This window comes from Cavia porcellus, unplaced genomic scaffold (assembly GCF_034190915.1).
Source record: "Cavia porcellus strain 051 isolate PalLab524CR breed Dunkin Hartley unplaced genomic scaffold, mCavPor4.1 scaffold_18, whole genome shotgun sequence".
In the NCBI taxonomy this organism is placed as follows: Eukaryota; Metazoa; Chordata; class Mammalia; order Rodentia; family Caviidae; genus Cavia; species Cavia porcellus.
Genome location: NW_026947501.1, coordinates 62,198,648 through 62,221,354, shown reverse-complemented (window position 1 = coordinate 62,221,354; position 22,707 = coordinate 62,198,648). Strand labels below are relative to the sequence as shown.

The window sequence follows — 22,707 nt, the reverse complement described above, 5'->3', positions numbered from 1 at the left end:
AGAATAGAATATTAAAGGCTGTCAGAGAGAAAAGACAGATGACCTATAAAGGAAAACCTATCAGAATCACAGCAGACTTCTCAGCACAAACAATAAAGTCAAGAAGAGCATGGAGTGAAGTATTTCATATCCTAAAGGAAAATGATTTCCAACCTAGGCTGATGTACCCTGCAAAACTGTCCTTCAAAATCAGTGGAGAAATAAGATACATCCATGACAAGGATCAGCTGAAAAACTTGATGATCAGCAAGCCAACCCTGCAAAGAATACTGAAAGCCTAGATACATTTAGGAAAAAACCACTAAACAAAGCAGACAAATAAACAGAGCAGAAAGATAAACATGTTACAGCAGAAAGATAACATGTCAACAATAAACCAATATATAACAGTTCTAACTATTAATGTAAATGGTCTCAATGCACCAATTAAAAGAAACAGACTGGATCAAGAAACAAAATCCAACCATATGCTGTCTACAAGAAACCCATCTAACCCCAAAGGATACTCATAGACTGAAAGTCAAAGGATGGAAAACAATACTTCATGCAACAGGAACCCCCAAAAAAAGTGGGGGTAGCTATTCTGTTTGCAGACAAAGTGAACTTCAAGCCAATAATGATCAGAAGGGATAAAGAAGGTCACTACATACTGGTTAGGGGAAAACTCCAAGAGGAAGAGATAACTATCTTAAATATATATGCACCAAACTCCAGAGCACCCAGTTATATAAAACAAGTACTAACAGGAATGAAAAACCAAATCAGCAGTAACACAATTCTAACAGGAGATCTTAACACACCATTGACACCAATGGACAGATCAACCAGAAAGAAAATCAACAAAGAAATAAAAGAACTGAATCGCACCTGTGAACAAATGGACTTAATAGACATATACAGAGTATTCCACCCAACAACAGAATACACATTATTCTCAGCAGTACATGGGACATTCTCTAAAATAGGCCATATATTAACTCACAGAACATATTTAAATAAATGCAAAAGAGTTGAAATTATCCCTTGCATGCTATCGGACCATAGTGCTATGAAATTAGAAATTAATGATAAAAGATACTGCAAAAATCCCACAAACACATGGAAACCGAATAACACACTCTTGAGTAATCAGTGGGTCACAGAGGAAATTAAAGAAGAAATTAAGCAATACCTACATGAAAATGAAAATACAGATACAACTTCCCGGAATCTGTGGGATGCAATGAAAGCCTCAGAGGAAAATTTATAGCACTGAGTTCCCACATCAGGAAAACAGAATGAATACAAATAAACAACCTGATGCTACACATTAAACAGCTAGAAAAAGAAGAGCAAATCAAGCCCAAAGCCAAAAAAAAGAGAGGAAATTATAAAAATCAGAGCAGAAATCAATGCAATAGAGACTAAGAAAACAATCCAAAGAATCCATGAATCAAAAAGTTGGTTCTTTGAAAGAATAAATAAAATTGATAAACCCCTAGCCAACCTTATTTAAAAAAGGGAAGAAAAAGCTCAAATTCACGCAATAAGAAATGAAAAATGTGAAATCACCACAGACCCTATAGAAATACAAAAGTTCATCAACACCTGTTTCGAAAACCTCTACTCTCAAAGGTTTGATAACACAGAAGAAATAGACAGATTCCTAAAAACATATGACGTACCAAAGCTAGATCAAGAGGATGTAAAACTGCAGAATAACCCAATCTCTATCAATGAAATTGAACAAGTAATTAATTCCTTACCTACAAAGAAGAGCCCAGGCCCAGACGGATTCACTGCAGAATTCTACAAGAAATAGAAAGAAGACCTAATGCCGACACTCCTCAAACTCTTCAATGAAATTTTTCGGGAACCAATCCTTCCCACGTCATTCCTGGAAGCAAATATTACTCTAGTACCAAAACCTGAGAAAGACCCAACTGAAAAAGAACTACAGAACAATCTCCCTAATGAACACAGATGCAAAAATCCTCAATAAAATATTGGCAAATAGGATGCAGCAAATCATCAAAAAGATTATGCACCATGACTAAGTTGGATTCATCCCAGGCATGCAGGGATGGTTCAACATATGAAAATCAATAAATGTAATCCACCATATCAAAAAAGCCAAAAATAAGAATCACATGATCATTTCTATAGATGCAGAAAAAGCCTTCGATAAGGTCCAACATTCATTCATGGTAAGAACTTTACAGAAAATTGGAATGGATGGTCTTTAACTCAATATAATAAAGGCCATCTATGACAAACCAACAGCCAGTATCATACTAAATGGCCAAAAATTGAAAGCCTTTACTTTAAAATCAGGCACAAGACAAGAATGTCCTTTATCACCACTCCTATTTAATATAGTACTGGAAGTACTAGCCAGAGCAATTAGACAAGAGAGAAAAATAAAAGGGGTAAATATAGGAAAAGAAGTAGTTAAATTGTCATCATTTGCAGATAACATGATACTCTACATAGAAGACCCCCTAAACTCCATTGAATAAATTCAGTAATGTAGCTGGATACAAAATCACTACTCAGAAATCAATAGCATTCCTATACACTAACAACAAAATCACAGAGAGAGAAACAAGAGAAGCCACACTCTTCTCACTTGCAAGCAAAAAAATGAAATATTTAGGAATTAGTCTTATTAAAGAAGTGAAAGACCTATACAGGGAAAATTATAATACACTGAAAGAAGAAATTGAAGATGATCTCAGAAAATAGAAAGACATCCCATGCTCATGGATAGGAAGAACAAACATAGTGAAAATGGCCATTCTCCCAAAACTGTTATACAGGTTCAATGCAATCCCAATAAAAATATCATCAACATACCTTATGGCTCTAGAGAAATTACTCCTAAAATTCATCTGGAACCAGAAGAGACCTAGAATAGCAAAGGCAATTCTAAGCAGCAAAGGTAAGGCAGGAGGCATCACAATCCCTGACTTGAAGTTATACTACAAAGCAACAGTAATAAAATCAACATGGTACTGGAATCAAAACAGAGCCAAAGATCAATGGAATAGATTAGAAGATACAACCACAACTACAAACACACTCAACCACCTTATCTTTGATAAAGGAGCCAAGCAGGTTCACTGGAAGAACGACAGTCTCTTTAATAAATTGTGTTGGAAAAACTGGCTCTCCATTTGCCGAAAACTAAAACTAGACCCAAGTCTATCACCAGTTATTAAATTAAAATCTAAATGGATCAAAGATATGAATATTAAAACAGAAACACTAAATCTATTGGAAGACAAATTAGGTAGAAACCTTGAAGACATAGGGGTAGGTAGAGAATTCATAAACCGCACGGGAAATACTTCCCAGAATCAATAACTGGGACCACCTCTTATTAAAAAGTTTCTGCAAGTCAAAAGAAATCTTCAGAATAGTGAAAAGAAAACCCACAAACTGGGAAAAGATCTTAGTGAACTCCCCCTCAGACAAGGGACTTTTGTCTAAAACATATAAAGAATTAAAAAAACTCAGACCCCCAAATTTCAAAGACCCAGTCCAAAAATGGGCATCTGAGATGAATACACACTTCTCAGATGAAGAAATACAAATGGCAAATAAATACATGAAAAAATGTTCGTCATCATTGGTCATTAAGGAAATGCAAATTAAAACCACACTGAGATTCCATCTCACTCCAGAAAGAATGGCTAGGATCAAAAAAACCAACAACAACAAGTGCTGTAAAGACTGTGGGGAAAAAAGGAACTCTCCTACACTTTTGGTGGGAGTGCAGACTGGTACAACCTTTTTGGAGGTCAGTCTGGAGAATTCGCAAAAAACTGGTATTGGAAGTCCCATTTGTTCCAGCTATTCCATTTTTAGGCATATTCCCAGAAGAACTGAAAGCATCATACCACAGTGATATATGCACACTTATGTTTATAGCAGCACAATTTGTAATCGCCAGATCTTGGAAACAACCCAAGTGTCCATCAACTGAGGAATGGATAAAAAAGTTGTGGTATTTCTATACAATGGAGTACTACTCAGCTATAAAGAAGGATCACATTGAGATATTTATCAATAAATGGGCGCAGCTTGAGACCATACTCATAAGTGAAATAAATCAAATTCGCCTCTGTGAACACTGAATATTTTCCCTAGTGTAGGAAATGATTCAAATATATAAAAGTATTTGGTAACCATGATTCCCCATTATGTGGCCTTGAAGCCTTATAAAGTTTTCACTCATCAATTGGAATGGCTTTATTCTGGGCTGTTCAATATTATGGCCTGTGACGCAATGAACAGCTATTTTAAAGAAAAGAAGACATCATAATAGCTAGTGCTGATTTAATACCATCTTGTTTTAAAGCCCCACCAAACTATGGCTCTTCTGTCTCCATTGGTTTTATCATGTTGTATCTTGCTGGATTTTATCATATGTGGTAGTATAAACAAAAATTGTTATAGGCAAAGAGACAATATAGAAACCATTGTTCATTTTTCTGTTAGCTGGTTCTAAATACAATGCTTTCATCCACTTGAATGGTGTTACACTGACTTGATATGTTTGATGCTATAGCATATGAAGTTATATTGAAATATTTCAAGGAAAAAGACACTATGGTAACTACTAAGTCGGGTTATTTGGTGGTGAAGCACTAGGTTGCTGAAACTGTCATGCTTTGACCTGTATTGTTATGTTGTTATGCCCTCTTTTATCTCAACCTCTCCCTTATTCATTAAAAATTATTTAATTTTTTAAATTTTTCTTTTTTAAACTAAGGAGAAAAAATAAAAAAAAAACTAGCAGGGTATATTATAGTAACTTTTTTATTTCCCATTAACTTGATTTGAAGTCCTGTAATATTCCCACTATCTTGTTTATATTGGTTAGACTCTGTTCTGCTCTGTATGATAGTATTAAGTATGAGAGTATAGGCAACTACTTTGAAGGCAATAAGATTCACATCGATGCCCATTGTGGTTTGACTATTATCCTCTGTTGAAGTTTTGTAAGGTTTACAATGTTTAGGTTTTATAGGTCTTATTTTCTATGGTTTAGTTCAACTTTATAATACCTAATGAGCTAGACAATTCTTCTTAAGGAAGCAAGAGGCATTATGGTAACCATTGTTGATAACCTTGTACTCTGTTTTTACATCATGTGCTATGTCTATCCTTGGTTTTGACTGACAGCTTTGTTTTATCATGTTTGATTTTATTCTCTTACCAAAAAAAGTAATAAGATCTATGGGAGCAATAAAACCCAAAATGTGTAAATTTTGTTGTAATTAAGAGAGGAAAAAAAAGTGCCCTAAAGATACAACAGCAAGCATGTTTAGGTGTGTTAAATAGATGACCATATTAATATTTTTGTTTGGATCATTGAACACAACTATTTGCAGTCTCACTGTTTGAATGTTCAGTTTGTATGCTTTGAACCTGTGACCTGAATAACCGTTTCAAAAATGATAGTGTGTAATCTATTAAGTGGTGATATCTTACTGTTTTTTTTTGTAGTTCTGTATTACTTGTACCCTTATACTGTTTTGTTTTTTTCTGTTTTTTTCTTTTTCCTTTTAAATAAAAAACGATCTTTTTATTCTCTTCTACCACAAATTCATAATTCAGTAACTGACAATTTATAGAACTGGTACAAGACCTACAGGGAGAGACAGAAGAATCAAAGAAAGATTCAAGCTGAAGAATGGATCGACCTTAATCAATCAGGCAGAGGGTATGTGAAACAGAGTGGTCCAGAGCAGCAAACAGTGTATTAAGGAAGAGGTACCTCCTGGCATCTGAGCAGCGGTCTGGACCAAGGTTTATACCTTGAAGGTCTTGTCTGGAAGAGCTGCTCTTGTATTACACCATGATGTTCTTACTGTCATTGAAACTTACTAGGTACTTTACATCTAGGAGAGTGATTTGTGCCTTCTTACTTTTTTTATGTTAACATTTTCATACAATACTACTTTTTATTGTTCAAGATGAGCCTTAGAATAACTTTGTTAAATTCAGAAAAAAATGAAAAGGAGATTGATTCAAATTAAGTCTAGTAAGAAAGAGTTGAAATACGCAGTGACTTTCAAATTTCAAATATCTTTGTAATATCCCATCTTCCCATGCAGAATATGAAATACTTGTTTATTAATTTAAGTCTTTAGTTTTGTTTCAAAATAATTCTGTAGTAGTGTTACATGGTATAAATACTTTACAATTTTTAAGATGACTTTTTAGTATTTTAGTTATGCTTTATATTATATTATATTATATTAATTATAAAATTAATTTAATGTAAAAATTATATTTCTAGTTAGAACCCAAAATGCTTTATTTAAATACTTTTATTAATAATAATGATTTTTACAGGTTTTCTAGGTAAAGAAGTCTATTGCTCCTAGATATTGATAATTTTATTCCCTTTCTCATTTCCAATACATTAATATCTTTTTTTCTCATCTTATTTCCACTGTTCAAACAGAACTGCCAGAAAGAAAATTAATAAGGGAGTTGATATATTTGGGGTCAAGTAACTCTAGGATTAGAGAAAGTGCTATGTTGTTGATCTGAAATCATATTACCTGCTGTGGAAATAAAAATAAATTCTTCTAATCTTTTTTTTCCAATCCTGATAGATATTTAATTTGACCCAATACCTTTTCTGTAGCTACTGAATTGATTTATTTTCCTTTAGAAAAGTACTAATATATTTTCAGGTGTTGAACAAGTTTTATACTCTTATTATATACCTCACTGTCTTGTACACACATACATTCATATATTTTGTATTGATTTTTGCATAAATTCACCTTATACTTTCATTCATCCTTTAGCAAGTGTCCGTAAAAGCAGTGCTCTATCTAGGCACTGTGCGCAGTGCCAAATTAAAGTAAGAGAGCAGAAAAGACCTTAAGTTTAGTGCAGGGATTTCCAGTAACATTTCTTAAGGTTTCTACAGATCTTACAATGTACCCTTGGCTGGTGCCATAGTTTCTAAAAATCACTGAAAAAAAAAAAGAACATGTTCAGTATATTTCTTTGATTCAAGTAGGAATTATCTCAACTCACAGTAATACTGATTAGCTCCTGATTAGTAACTGTGAGTGGCATTTAACATATGTGGAAAATAAAATAAAAAGCACTGATAATTATCTAATAAATATAATTAGGTTATCCATAATAATATTCTACACCCTCATTTTATAGGGGAGAAATCAGATGGTCAGAGAAGTAAAACTGTGTAACTATTTATAGTTTAGGTAGGATAAAGAAAAATGCTTGTTCTTTTTAATCTATTAATTTTAATTTATTTTTCAGCCCCAATTTAATTTTATTACTTTTTTAGTCAAATAAGTTAAACACATTCCAAACATTAGCACATTGCTGTTGCAAAGGAAATACATACATATATGTGCATATTTGTATGCAGTTGCATTTTGTCTTGTTTCAATTTACATAAGTTATTAAATGTATTTATATAGAACCTGCCCTTTTTTCACTCATAATACTCTTATGAGGCCTAAACACATCAGTGTCTATAAGGCTAGTTCATTTATTTTACACATGGCCTTATATTCCAGAGTATGACCATTTCAGCATTATTTAGACATCCCCATGATAAGGGGGGTTCATATAGTATATTTTTCAATTTTTTTCCCCAACAGAGTAGACCCTGAGAAAGGGAAATACATGCTTTGTTTACTAAGTCCGAGTAACTGCCCTTTGAAGTGTCATTATCAATTTACTCCTTTACCTGTGCTGACAGACAGTACTTGTTCCACCCACAATTTCACCAACATTTAATACTGTCAAATTTTATATATTTTTTGCAATAAGCATTGCAGATAGCACCTCTCAAAAAGTGTCAGTGGATCCCTTGTAGATGATAAGATTACATGACCAATTACGGGCATCTAGTTTATGTGGTTTCTCTGCAGCTGAATCATCTCCAATTAACATTTTCAGATAGTTTGCATATTTTTACGTCTAACCCACTGACTTTACAACAGGGAAAAAAGGGCTCCACAGTAGAGGTGAAAAAAAAAAAATCCCAGAATCTCATGTAATTATTTCAGTCTGATTTACCAAGTCCTTTCAAACTCAGATCACTGGGGAAAACACAAGTCTCCACCTTTATATTTTAATATCAGCACAATTCATGTGGGTTTCAGAAATGTTACCAGAGAAACTGACATATGTATGTGATTCCAAACCTAAACTAAGCCAGGAATCAGCAGCCAATAGCTGTTCCAAGATTTCCTTTCGGCTGACAGAAGGCAAATGGTTAGATGAGGCCCTTCCCCAGTCCAGGGCATCACAGAAGGCTCCCCTTCTCAGGTGTTACATGGTCACTGAAGTAGAAGCTCATAAAAGTCAAAGGAAAGGTTTGCAGAATTAACAATAGAAAGTCTCTTCGCTCCTGCGGCCTTCCCTCCACTCCATTTCATCCTCATCTCTTAGTCTTGCTTGCTATGCCAGTCTGTTCTTCAAAATATGGGCTACCCTCTCTCCCTCTTCTGTTTCATCCAAGCTCTTAGGCATCCTCAGGTCTCAGCTACAGCGCCAAGTCTGGTTTAGCACTAACCTCCTTTTCTGTTGCATTTCTCAACATTTCCTTTGAATGCAAATTGGTGATAAATTTGGGCACTGTGTTGGCCATTCTTCATTCATACACCAGCTGAGCTACTTAGTCATGCTGTAACCTTGAACAAATGATACATGCCCTTTAAACTCTAGTCCCTTTTGTCTGCCAAATGGGACTGCAATAATAACTCATTCGGTGTGTAGTTACATGCATTAAGATTGTGCACGGTTAAAGCGCTCAGCACAGAGTCCAGTGCTGATAAATGCATGTTAGCTCTTCTTACTGCTCTCACACTGCCTTCTCCATGCACAGACTTTGGACTGGCCCTGCTGAATTGTAATTGTCAGTTTTATTGTCTTTCCTATCAGTGTCTGTAGTTCCCCGAAGGCAGGGAACATTTCTTGAGCATTCTAGTATCACAGCACATTTGTGGTGTAAATAGCTACTTATGAGATGGTTGGCAAATTAAAGAGTGCGGAGTTGGCATGTCTCTTTGGACAGCCTGCCAACCTGAAGCCTGCCTTGCGTACACACCAGTTGCTAATGCAGAGGTAAGGTAAGAGGCCAGAAAATCAAGACCGTAAAAAGAGAAAAACAGGGTTTGAGGTATCTGTCTGGAATTCTCACATCTCAATATTCTAGTCCAGAAAATTGTGATTTAGAGGCTCATCATTTTTTTTAAAAAGTCCATTTTGGGATTAAAGTTAACTTTGAGTCTTGTACGAAAAATATGCAGTCTTCCATCTGAAACTCCTTTGCATTGGTGGGGCTTCTCCCTTGTATTTATGTGAATTTAGAGTTCATAAATGTCCACTTTAATCACTCAAAGTCAGCATTCCAGAGATATTCTACCCGAAAGCTAAAGTCTGCAGAAATGAGGAGCAGTCAAAGGGTCAGATTCGCTCCACACAAGTCCACTGGGGATTGTGCTTCTGACTCTGAGATGGTGAATTCAAGGAGAGAAGCAGTCATTTTGACAGAACAAACAGGGGCATGGGCTTCCTGACACACAACTCAGGAGACCAACTGTGACCACAAAGCTGCATGGGTGCCAGCTACTGGGTTCTGGCATTCTGTGTTCAGGTTTTCAGCAAGACTGGAGGACATAGGCAAAAGAAGGAGGTCTTTGGGGATTCTGTGGGTTCTAGAACAGCCTGGCTGGCCTGTCTTTGGCACCCAGTAGCCAGAGCTCACACATACCTACTGTGAGAACACACAGAATCCACCTCTGTCCCATTATCCCTCACTTGCAGCTGCCACATCTGTTTTCAGGTACAGAACTGTGGCTAAGTCAATAAGATAAAAGGACCCTTCTGTATTCCGTCTCTACTCCATTGTCTCTAAGAGGAAAGGGACCTCCCGATTAGGAGAGGAGGAGCAGGGAGCACTGCTGCGTCACAGAAGCAAACAGCAGAGCTGTTGCATCAGGATGGCAGAGCCCTGGCTCCTTGCTGCTCCCTTTTCTCTCTCCTCTGCTGTTGTTAAGAGCTGCTATGAGCCCTCCTGGACTTCCTTTGCCGAGGCCTCATCCAGTCCAGCCTTTTACCAAGACTGGGATCAAGAATGTGGAACCACCTTGCCTGAAATTGATTTTCAACTTTGCTACGCAGCACTGTGGGATCCTGGTCAGGTAACTGAATCACTCTGGCCTCATCAGATCAATGGGGAGGAGAAAAGTATCAACCTTCTAGAGATGTTTAGAGTACAGCAATCCTTCCTATTCCATAGGGATACACTCCAAGACCACCCACCACCCAGTGCACGGTGCCATGGATAGCACCAAACTCTACATATATTTTTTCTACCTATAAATATTTGTAATAAAATTTAATTTTTAAATTAGACATAATAAAAGGTTAAAATAGTAAATAATAAAATATAACAATTATAGCAACATTATAATAAAAGTTATGTGAATGTGGTTTCTTTCAAAATATCTTACAGTACTGTACTAACCATTCTTGTGATCATGTGAGATGATACAGTGCCCATGTGATAAGATCAAGTGAGGTGAAAGTTATGTGTGTGATGATATAGAATCAGACTGTTATGCAAGATACCTAAATAGGAGCACTATGATAGTCAATCTAATAACCTGGACTGTTACTAGGTAACTAATGGGTAGATAGTATATACTGTGTGGTTACACTAAACAAAGAGATGATTCATGAATCTGGCTGGCTCAGGGTGGGATAGATGTGATTTTCTCTTCCTATTCAGAGAAATGTGCAATCTAAAATTTATGAATAGTTTATTTCTGAGATTTTCCACTTAATATTTCAGACTACCTTTGGCTGTAGGTAACTGAAATCATAGATAAGAAGCCACTATTGCATTACTTTTTTTCTGATGACTTTAAGAATTACTTAAAATGGACAAAGGATGGAAAGCAGCTAGTCATATTTCCAGTATGTAACAGCCCTCAACCAACAGTGTCAGCTAAGGATGCACAGTTAGGGTGTTACATACCCCAAGTACTCAGTAGCAGCTTACACAAGGAAGGAACCCAGACCGAAATACAGTTACCCTGTAAACAGGCTTTACAGGATACAGTAACCCTGTAAACAGATATTCTGTAAACCTAATCTACATTCTTTCTTCCACAGAAAAACTCAAGATGATTTTAAGGATTTTTATTAATGGACTTTCAAGATGGCTGCTTCAGAGGATACTGAGAAAGCAGTGGATGTACCCCACCTTGCTTCTTCTTTTTGAGTCGAACTCAGTATAACTTTACTCATGTGTCTGTAGTTGTCAACTCACCCAGGATTCCAAAGATTAAAAATGTCATGGTAGAGTCATGTAGGTTCTTTTCTTCCACCTGTCTGTTCTTATTTTTCTCAAATCTTTGGAAACTCTTGGTAACTGTTTTTGTAGTTGCACTTGAATGATGGCTAGTATTCTCCTTGCTACTTTAATAACAGCTTTTCAAAATTTTCCATTTCCCTGCTTCCTTCTGTTTCCCTTTCCCCATCCTTTTTCCTATCCTCCAAGGCTTTTGTTATCAGAATTTCCCTTTCTCCTTAGAGAGAACATTTTAGCAGTGCAGGTTTATGGCTACCGTAAAGAAGAAAGTTTGAAAGGCAAAGCCAGACATGATCCTCAGCTTTATAATAAACTCCTGTCAAAACATAACAAACCACAGCTAGACATGAGCCACAGTGACAGCATGCAAGACCATAAAGATGATGGAGATCCGACGGGACAGGAACTTTATAGAAACAAGCACCTTCCTTGCAAACAGATAGGATGAACGCAGCACTGAAAACCCTCCCTGGGAAAAAGAAATGTTCAGAAAAAAAGGACAAAAACATAAAATTCAAATGACGGCTCAGCTCAAGGAGATAAACCCAAGGCAGACAAAGACTCCAATTTTACTAAATCAAGCTGACATCTTCTTCTGACTTTAACTGACCTCAGTAAGCTGGACCATGAACAAACATAAAATTAAGAAGTGGTTACACACAGTTGCGAAAGGGACTATCAGTGAGTAGGTGTTGATTTTACTCTCTCAGGATGGAACTTGGTTCCCTGCAGGAAATGAGAAATCGCCCAATCCGCTGGGTAGAGTGAACCAGGCACGTGATGAGACCAGGGATTCAGTGTTCATAAGAGTTACACATGGGCAGTTATAGATCTGAGGTTTGAGTCCTCCAAAGTGTCCAAACAGCTATTTAAGTTTCTGTATTGTGGTCATTATCAGAGAGAAGTAGCCACAGGAAAGAAAGTGAAACAAATATATGCAGCTGATTGAGCTGCAAAGATCCCTAGGAAAACCTTTTCCTCCATTAAATGGGAGCATTACAAAAGAAGGAAGGGTTACCCTGGTCACTGGAGCCCTTTCCTTAGAGGGGAGGAAGAAGTGGCTGTGAAAAATCTCCCCCACGGTCCTTCTGGCTTTTCTCTACTGAATATTCTTTTGGTTGCTCTTCTTTACTTTTTTATATGTAATTCCTTCTCTCCTTGAGTGCCTAATTTGGGAACTACTTCCTCCAAATTAACTTCACTGATTTGCAGGCCAAACTGATTAGCTGCTACTCTGGTGAATTCTTCTACACTATTTATCACATTGCAGTGGTTCTCACCTTGGTCTACACCTGGGACATGGTTAAGGTGAAGATCCTCAAGCCACACCTTCAGTAGCACCTGATTCAATAGGATAGGGATAAGATCTCAGCCTGATGATTTTAACGAATATTCCCATATGATGTGTGTTCACATAACCAGATTCGAGAAATCCCTTGCTTTATTTAAATTGTCTACATCTCTACATGTGGGTTCCTTGAGAACAGGAGTCATAGCAGCTCAATGCACAATCATGTTCATACAATTTGCTAGAGCAACCAGCATTCAATAAGTCACTCTTAAATAGATATGTCTGTGCATACATGTATGGATATCCATCTCTAAGATTAAGCTATGTGCTGAATATTAAATGTACTATAGCACAAAAAAACAAACAAAAAAAAACGTTACTCTTAAATTCCCTCAAGATACTCCCCATTGCTTTGAATACACTTGTCACATCTTTCTGGCCACTTCCTGAAAGTCCTTTTCCACGTCTTTATAACATGTGATAAAAAATACAATGAATGCTGCTGGCCAGTGCACCCAATGGAAAGGCAGCCTCGTAAAAATGTTACAGTGTGTCTTCATCCACTTTATTTACTGAGTCTGGCACTGTGTGACTTCTGCCTCTTTCCCACAGTCTATACGATCATTCAGGATGAACATCTGAATCAATTCAGGACATTGAGGCAGCTACAAGAGGGCAACTAAAGATACTCACAGAAGAGGACTTCCAGAGCTGCTTCAGATTGTGGCAAAAATGATAGGATACATGTGTTCAAAGAAAGGAGATCCCAGAAGAATTAAAGACAGCATGCTACAGTGACACATGAGGACACATGTTCATAGCAGCACAATTTGTAATAGCTAAATCTTGGAAATGACCTAAATGCCTGTTACCTGAGGAATGGATAAGAAAGATGTGGTTTTTTTATACAATGAAGTACTACTTAACCATAAAGAAGAGGTAAACTTGAGACTTTTATAGATAAAAGAATGCAACTTGAGACCATACTCATAAGTGAAATAAATCAAACTCACATATATAAACATCATGTTGTCTCCCTCGTGTGAAAAGCTGTAAGAGTAAATAATATCCAAAAATATATAATCGTTATTGTGAAATGAGAAGAAACTGTTCAAAAGGAAGGAGAAAATAGGATGAGAGAAAGGAAAAAAAAATAAAGGAAAGGAAAATATATATATATATATATATATATATATATATATATATATACACATATAGGATAGTTAAGATAGTTATACAACTAATTTCTCTTAGTTCATTGAAAAGAAAGGTTTATGCTAATATTGTTTGGTCAATTTTTCATGCCTATATCTTAATGACTCTGAGTAACTACTTTGAAGATAACAGTATTCAATATATTAACTATTGTTACTCCTCTATTGTCTTGTTTTGAAATTTTTGTTGTTGTTTTTATTGTTTTTTTTCTTTAAAATAAAAAAGCAAAGGAAAATACTTTGAGGGGCACTGATGGCAACGTATCTACTACTTTAATAAATTCTAAAATTTTAAACGTGTGGTGTTTTCCAGTCATACTGTGTACATGGACATGTACACACAGTGACGGAGGGGCATGACCTGCTGTGCTTGGCAGGTTAGAGTCTGCTTAGCAGAGACGAAGATGAAGCTGGTCACAGTATGGTCAGCGGGGACAGTGGTGGCACAGATTTCGTCCATCGTGATTGGCTGAGGCTCCTAATGATCTCTCAGAAAACAAAAACAAAATTTTCTACTTCTTACAGTTACCAAGTGATGCCAGGGCATGAAGGGAACTGGCGACACCAATTGAGGACCGTGTCTAGGGAAGAGACTTCAGTTGAGAGGATAAATGTCAAAGCACTGGGGCTATGGAGGTGCTACATGGTGTGAAAAACCAGGCACTGCACTTACAAAATGACATGTTTTCCTCATATTCCCAAACTGTCATGCTGCTGATACTGTCCACACTCTACTTAACATGTTAAAATACAGTGGAGCGCTGCGTTTCCCCCTGGTTCTACTAGAGTATGGACTTAGGATGATGGATTTGTTGGAGATGAGGGATTTGAAGCCATCCAATAAGGCAATTCCTGTTAGCATCAGGCCACGGTGAGCATGTATGGATTGATAACCTGGGTGATCATTTGTGCAATTTTAGGCTATGGAGATATGAACAAAATCTCACTGGTGGATAATATCACTTGTCAAGCATATGTTTTATTACCGCAGAAAACTCCCTCTTGTTTGTGCAAACTGCTAGTGCATGTGTTTGATTTTTTTTTTTTTTTCTTGGCTGAATGGAACTTTGGAAGAGTTTCATTCCCTTTCTTTCCCCTTCTATATCAGAAATAAATGTTATAGAAAAATTAAAAAGAATAAAAAACTAAGATAGTCATTAGAAAAATTGTAAGTAACCATTTTATTGGCAATTTAAACACCGTGGAAAAGTTTCTAAATTCAGTATCTATAGCCAGTGCTGGGAAAATCTTGCAGTATGTCAGATGAATTGCTTTTTTTGCCTTAATAAGTATCAGGGTTGACATATAATTACCTGGTATACTTCTCTAGCCTCGGTCCAGAAGTTCTGGGAGGAAAAGAACCATCTCTCACATGATCACTTCTATATCTTGAATGTGTCAAGCATTGTCTCAAGTACCTGTCTTAGTTGCCAAATAATGAATACGTGCATTCATCACATTAAGTTCCTAACAGGCTGGGAGCCAAGTCAGACAGACATAATCCAGGAAGGAAAAAGTGGGCCTATATATAAGGGCCAGGAAAGAGAAATCAGGCCAGGAAGTAGGATCTGTGTTCTTAGAATTTATAACTCAAACTACCTAGATGGAGGACTCAGGTGTGAACTAAGACAAATATAAAGAACAAGGTAGGGAATAGGTACCGAGCATGTATCCAAATCAAGGATGAGCGTGGCCAGGGAATCTTTTCTTTGACTTCTGAGGGTTCCTCCCTGTTGGAGGGGTCTTCATTAAGAAGATAATATTCTGTCTGTCTGCCTCCTCACCCCACCTGGAGGAAGTGGGGCAGTAAGAAGAGTAACGGAAACTTGTCAGAGATTTACTGCTTAGAAGGAGAAACTGTACAGGTGAGGTAAGCTTCTTTCTTCCTCCCTTTTGTGCATATGAGTTGTTCAGGGAGCTCTCCTCCTCTGCTTCTCTTTTAAGGAGCAAAACCTGTCCTATGGCATGGTCCAGCAGTGCTGGTGACTGGGCAAACAAGTCTACTTGTTCTTGGAAGGGTATATATATATTTTTTTTTATATACCTACCATATGCCATATTCTCCAATGACTATTTATAACAGAATTATCGATGGTATCTGTGAACTTTATCATCTTTTTTTCTTATTTTTCTATATTTCTTGAAATATAATAGTTAAACAGGTGTCATTTATTGAAATTTCAGACCACTAGTACATAGTTATAGGGATCGAACGAATTTAAACTCAACATAGTTCTACAAATGCTTTTCATGCACCCACTGAGGATGTATCCCCATGCGATGTTTCAGAGTGATTACAACTGTAATAAAGACAAAATGACACGCCAGGTCAGAGGTACCCACATAATGCTCTAGAGTTACTGCAAGAACATTTCTCTGAGGTCATGACAGCTGATTGAAAGACAAAAGTCAATGTCTAAAGCTCAGATTATATACCCAAAGTGTTCAGCTGACGAGATACATCTATGGCCCTTAGTGTATCATATAATGCAAATTCCTTGAGAGGAGGAACTGCCTTGGTCTCAGTCTTGGACCCACGGTTTAGAGCAAGGTTTAGTTTACAGTGTTGCAGTGGGATGGTGGACAGATGGATGGATGAGTCCTGTGGCTACAAGCAGCTGAAAAGTTAAAAAAAGTCACAGTTTAAGCAATCATAGCATCAGGTTGGAGAAGATTTGAGCTCTCCTAATAATTACACTTCTAAATAAATTATGTAAATTTAGAAAGAGGTTTTCAAAAATAATACAGTGGGAGTTTTTCTAGATTAAGAACCATATTTTACCACTACAAGTAAGGTTGTTTTGAAATGATAGATGATGGCTACAAGTTTGATGAAAAGCGAATCCATAGAACAAGCCACTGCATTTCTTCAGTGAGTCTCCTCGTGCTCACGCAGCTAGTTAGTAGTGAAACAGTATAGCTGGCTGCTTTGGGGGAAGGTAACTTACTTTCGCTAAGTGAGTGGGGCAGGTACTGGTTGGAGGACCAACAACGAGTGCTTAGGCTTAGAGAAATTATAGATTGAATTCTGTATTTCTAGGGGAAGAAAGAGAAAAAACTATGAATGTCTGGCATCTAAGAGACATTCAGCAACTATAGGCTGAATAATACATGAACCTGACATATGGGATTTTTAAAAGGAAGAAAGGACAGAGAGAGAGAGAGAAAGAGAGAGAGAGAGAGAGAGAGAGAGAGAGAGAGAGAGAGAGAGAGAGAAACGGAGACAGAAACGGAGACAGACAGAGACAGAGGCAGAGACAGAGAGAAATAAAACAAGCCAGGCTGGGTAGAACTCACTAAAATGAGGCAATGCTCAGAGATACAGGGTATAGCTTCAGTGTCATTTTCTCTCTATATCAAAAGTCCTTGGAGTTTTCAGGATTCCTTCAGAATTAAAGACAAGACAGGAAGAACAAAAGCTACTGGTCAGATTCCAGTGGAGGTCTGAAATGGTGAATTTTGGAGTTTAACTTTTTCATTACAGACAAAAACCATTAATAGGTTCATTAAAGGTGAGAGTAGATTTAAATATTAGATTTAAATACTCTCCATTTTAAATTTCTACAATAGCCTAGGAGTGCTTAATTTTTTCTTAATATTTGTATCAAATCACTGAGGAACTCAGTGGCTCCAGGGTGGGGTGGAATCATTTGATAATGGGGGAAACATTCGGATCTCTACACCCTGAGTCATTTCAGTAATTTTAGAATCTTAAACTCATACAAAACATTGTCTTAAAAAGTTATTGTCTAAAATTTTGTCATTTTGTATACTAATCAAAGAAGTGATGATTTTAGCAGTCTTAACAGTGACAAATTTTATTGCATTTATTTTTATATACCTACCTCTACACATTTTTAACCAGCTCCCAAAGATTATCAGCCAAACTTATGATTAAAATGTAAGTTCTAAGACCAAAGGATCTATCTTGTCTTTTTTTTTTTTCATTCTTGTATGTCTAGTACCCAATCTATTTCCTAGTACAAATCAGGCATTCAATAAATATTTGCTGAATAAGAAAAATAAATGGTGACCTCTATGAATTCAGGAAAATAATTCTCATGAAGAGTAACATAGGGGAAGTCAGGGGAAAACAGGATGTGCCAAGTAAAAAGGACAAAGTATTCTCCAAAGAAAATGTCATATAATTGCTTTTGGACATATTCTTTAAAGTAAATGACTATCAAGGTCCTATCAATTTAAATGACACTTGAAAATAATTGAAAAAGTCAATATGGTCATGTTTATAATCAGCATATCACATGCATGTCTTGAAAAGTGCTTGTAATGATAAATGGAGGGGAAAGAGAGAGAGGATAGATTGACAGATATAATATTTTAAAGAGATCTTAACATTACCACCTCCTGATCATCTCTACCAGTACTAGGCTTTCCATTATTCATCTGAAAAGCAAACTGGTTTCTGTGCCATACAGAAAAGAATTTCATACTGAATCAAATTATTAAAACTCTGAATCTGAAGTGTCCACATAACAGAGATTTTACTACAACGAAGTAGGGTCATGGTAGGGACTGTTCTTCAGTGTTATCCTTGATAACTCCTATTTTCAACTTGACTGAAACATGATACTACCACTAGAATGAAAATAATGTGAATAAAATTGTATTGTATTACTGATTTTTGTTAAATACATAGGTTTTAGCTGTTCTGGTCATAAATACACAAAATTAACTGTGTGAGAACAGAGACCTGTCAATCTGCTTCACTTCAGTAACTATTTCACTATTTCTATATACCCCACAGCACATGAATCTAAAAAATGCATATCGTTAAATTTATTTTAAAATATCTAAATATAAGAACAAAAATTAAAAGCTAATAATTAAGAAATTTCTTTTTGTGCTAGTTGTTAGATTTTTTTCCCATGCTATCTCCCAAATATTCTCAATTGCTTATACAGTAAATACTATTATTATCCCAATTTTATACACAAAGAAGTTGAAACTTAGTCACACATCTAGAACATCTGACTTTGAAACTCAATTTATCAATTATGTACACAAATCAATGAATCATTTATATATCTTCAATCATCTTTTATTGTGTGAGTAAGACAGTTATATGTCCTTTGCATCTTGATGCAACTTTCTTCCCAATTGAACCCTTCATCCCACCAGGCAGGAAGTCATCCACATCACTAATTAGTAATGAAAAGTTTGCTAAATTTATACCATTCTGTGGATAAAGGGTGCAAAAATAAAACAGCTTATTTTTTTTAAATATTAAAGAGCATATTTCTGAGGATAGCATTTGAAAGAGAATGCATAAGCATTTATTGGGGATAGTTTAAATACTCAGGGGATTTAAAGATCATTTAGTCTAACCATCTGCCACAATTTCTGGGCAATGTAACCAATAATCTTTGAAATGTTTAAGTAGCTCCTCACTGCCCTTAAGATAAAGTCTGGGCTCTGTAATATAATTTGGAAGGATCTTATGACCTGACCCCATTTCTTGCTTTTCCCTGGCCTCCTCATTTGCCTTCATAGTCCCCTACTTTTCTCTATGTCTCTACTGTCACCCCATACCACTGGGGCTTTTAGCAGCAAAGAACTTCTTCACTCCTCTGATGTGGCTATTCAGCTTTCTCCTGCTTCTCAGGTTTTATCTGTGAGTTCCATCTCTTTGGAATGATATTACTTTCCTTTGGTCTATTTATCCTTGAAAATCATTTCTTGGAAATTTGGAGAAAGCATTGCTTCGTCGTTTCTTCATGCCTTCTTCCCAGGAGTAACAGAGTGCATCCCCCACTGAAGGGAACTGTCTGTCCTCCTCAGGAGACTGTAAGCTCTCTAAATGGTGAGATGATAACTCTGAGTCACTGCTGTGTCCCACAGTACCAGGGACGGAGTAGACTGCCTGTGATTGGCAATGAATGAGTTATACCAAAAACTCACTTGAGAACTCTCCCATGACCTCTCCTAGCTCATCAACTGGGGAGACTACAAAAGGAATGACATACGCAGTATACTTTCCTGAATCCTGTGGATGGTTTTTTCAAGAGAAGCAGTTTGAAACTCTCTGAAAACTCAGAGAAGCTTGAGCATTGTTCCGTGCTGGCTGATTTCAGTGGCTTCTCTTCATGATAGGAAACACTACATGATTCTGGTGTGCTGTGTTCACTGTGATGGAATCATCCATTATAAAGAATGCCTTGAAGCTGTGGAGGGTAGCCAATCACTCCTGGTTCCCACTGATTCTATGTGGAAACTCAGTTCCATTTCGTTTTGCCTGGAAATCACAAAATAGCTTGGAGGAAGAGATCTGTGAAGAGTATTGTGTCCCACACTCTTGCTTGACATGCATGTTGATACAGGACAGGAAACTGAAATCTTGAAAAGCTATCTGATAACCCACTGTGGACTGAAACCAAATTTTTGTGCATCATCTTGTTTTATCGACATTGCAGACTCATGAGGCAGGCTTTGCTGTGAACTCATTTGTACAAATCAAGGATGTGAGAGCTGAGTGTGAGTGGTGGCTTATGCAGTCACATGCTGACTAGAACAGCTCCTGTTCTCTCCTCACACACTACTCCAAGCTACCTTACTCCCATCGGTTCCTGAGATTCTACTTCATCATCTTTCCAAGTCCATGGCTTTCGTTCATTCTCATCTGAAGCTTTCTCTCCCTGTTCCTCAGTGGCACTGATGTCAGGAAAAGTACTGTCGTAGGAGACCCACAGTATGAAATTAGCCATGAACAATCAGCATATGTCAATGGTTTTGAGAAGACTTCATCCCCAAATGATATCCACTGCATCTTCAGTTATGTAGGTTTGAAATCTTGCCAGGATCTCAAGGAAGAACCATGCAAGGAAAATGTACACCTGTTCCTCATGGCGCAATCTCTGACAAAACTTTATTTTGCTGCATACCCTCACTTACTAGTTGTAATGAAAAGTCATGATAGGTTAAGGTGCTTAATTTCATTGTGCTTCAGTTCCCTCATCTGAAAATGGTCATGGTTAAGAGGGCTCAATTTAAGTGGCTACCGATTAGCTGTGATGGCATGTCATGTCCACAGAGGAGTGACTCTCACTGAAGGGCAGGTGACCTTTGCTGGACACACGAGGCTAAGCAGGAAGCCTTTCCTGCTCTCTTCTGTGAAGGAATGCTAAACCTGGGTGAAGATGAAACAGAATGAGAACCCTTTGGATGACCTAAAGGACTATAGACAGAGTATTCTGCAGAAACTACAAAAGACAGGACACAGAGAGCTGTATCTTAGCTAGATTAAAATGCTGTTGGTGGTATTTCCAGAAATTTTCTGAAGAAACCTGCCTGAAGGGATGACTACTCTCAAGGCCACCTTACTCAAAGCCTGCATAGTCAGAGCCATGGCTTCTTGCCAGCAAGACGGCTGGCTTGGGGAGTGGGACAAGTCTGGTCAGGTTGCACAGGTGGAAAACAGAAGAGTAACCAGGCCAGTCCTAGGGGCTGAGAAGAAAATAGAGCAGTGGCTTGGAGAGAACTGAGATATATTGGTCCCCTGTCTCAGTGTTACATCCTGGACCTCCATTCTAGCCCTACTTCATCTCGAAGTCTTGAGAGGTTCTTCATAGAATGGACCTCTCCAGCCACTGGGAATCCAAAGCATTTGCATTTTATTTCCTCTGCGTGGCACTCTAGAGTATTACATGATCTGACCTGCTTTGCTTGCCTAGTAAAACTTTCTTAGCCTCAGTGTTTAATTGTGCCTCTTGCCAAGCTATTATTTAGTGAACTCCTTCAAAATTCATCTTGCATACTATTTCTCCCACAAAGCATTTCCTGATATCTGGGCTCCATCCCAGTACCCCACACTGGGTCAGAAGACCCACCTGTGTCTTCTCAAAACAACGAACATTTCCTCCACACACCATTTATGTCTTTCTTTGCTATTATTTGACAGCACCTGTTACCAAGGGCCCATTCCATGCATTTCTGTATCTCAAGGTCACACTGTACATGGTCATATATTTTTGAAATGAATGGATAAATATGAAGGAGGAGCATCGGAGCAAAGTGAACCCGAGAAACAACACTGAATGCTGTGCCCTTGAGATGTGGCAGTGCCAGGAAGCACAATGCTTTGTCTCTCTTGGCAGCTTCAAATTCATCCCATTGAAAGGTGAAATAGACTAACTTGTGGGGAAAACCTTAACCTCTCCCACCCCGACACTGCAAACACGAGAGAAGCCACTGAGCTCCACTAAACACACACAAGTGACTTATGCATTGAATTCTGCGTCTTTTCACTGCACGCAGACCATTAAAAACCCATCTCAGTCCCTGTGTGGCTGATTACCAAGGCTCATGAGTGAGTCAGGAAGTCCCTGGCCTCTGAGTTAAACACAGAGAAAGGAAATTAAGCTCTGTTCAAATTGCCTAGTTTAGTAAAATTGGGCAACTCATCTGATGTAGCACCTCTTCCTTTAACTTCTAAACCTTTGTAAGTTCTATGAAAATCAGAAACATCTGAGTTGAAATCCTCAGACTTAATTTCTCAAAATGTTTTGTAAGGGTCTGCTGAATCTCAGAGCTGTCTTTTATGTCATGTCCCCAAAACTCCCAGTAAGACTTTGAAACATGGGATACTATCCTGCTTCAATGTTTTCCAGGGGAAGTGTTCCTTCCCTGTGGCTTTCACTGGGCGTGGTGGCCTGAAGGTCTTGATTTCACCCCAAATTGGTAATGTCCTTGCATCAGGTTGATTTGCTATATTGCTCTCCCTAGTGATTACAGGACAAGAAAAGCAAATTAATGGAAGGTTTTCTGCCTTTTCATTTTCAAAAAAATTCTAGTCATCTTTCAATAAGTTCAATCTTTTGTAG

At 37.4% G+C, this 22,707-nt stretch overlaps 1 protein-coding gene across 16 annotated transcripts in view; it reads right to left on the bottom strand.

Moving 5' to 3' along the window:
• The window catches only part of Ldb2 (LIM domain binding 2), a 364,317-nt gene that overhangs the window by 83,795 nt on the left and 257,815 nt on the right, over positions 1-22,707 (bottom strand). Inside the window, exon 5 of one of the 16 annotated variants that reach the window (XR_010040848.1) lies at positions 14,901-21,014. The exons of the other annotated variants lie outside the window; for them this stretch is intronic. The gene's annotated coding sequence lies outside the window, so the exon portion shown is untranslated. Of the gene's footprint in view, positions 1-14,900; positions 21,015-22,707 lie in introns of those variants that run through there. 16 annotated transcript variants of the gene reach the window in all.